This window comes from Penaeus monodon, chromosome 34 (assembly GCF_015228065.2).
Source record: "Penaeus monodon isolate SGIC_2016 chromosome 34, NSTDA_Pmon_1, whole genome shotgun sequence".
Classification (NCBI taxonomy): Eukaryota; Metazoa; Arthropoda; class Malacostraca; order Decapoda; family Penaeidae; genus Penaeus; species Penaeus monodon.
The window spans coordinates 12,607,059-12,607,364 of NC_051419.1; the positions used below are offsets into that span (position 1 = coordinate 12,607,059).

The 306-nt window shown below is 38.6% G+C and overlaps 1 protein-coding gene across 1 annotated transcript in view; it reads right to left on the reverse strand.

The window, feature by feature from the left end:
- LOC119594819 (enhancer of polycomb homolog 1-like) overlaps positions 1-306 on the reverse strand; it is a gene marked incomplete in the record, with an annotated part of 44,199 nt that overhangs the window by 3,585 nt on the left and 40,308 nt on the right.

Here is a 306-nt window from a genome sequence, read left to right on the forward strand (position 1 = left end):
AATTCTTGGTGAAACTTCCAAATTATTACATGCAAGGAGATACATAGGAAAAATCATATGAAATAAAAGTTTCCTTCAGCCACACCCACAATATTATCCCTATGTCCCTAGTAGGCCATCCACAATCTAATTAAATAACAGTCATGTTTTCCCTCCTCTACTTTCTTGAGAATGAAATATTGATGTAGAGTAATAATTCTGGTACTACATGGTATAGTTCATCCAGCAAACCCTCAGTCAGTGACTCCTAACTGGCGAGTCACATACGGTTGGCAAGGGGATTGCAAAGCCCATTTGCAAAGCACT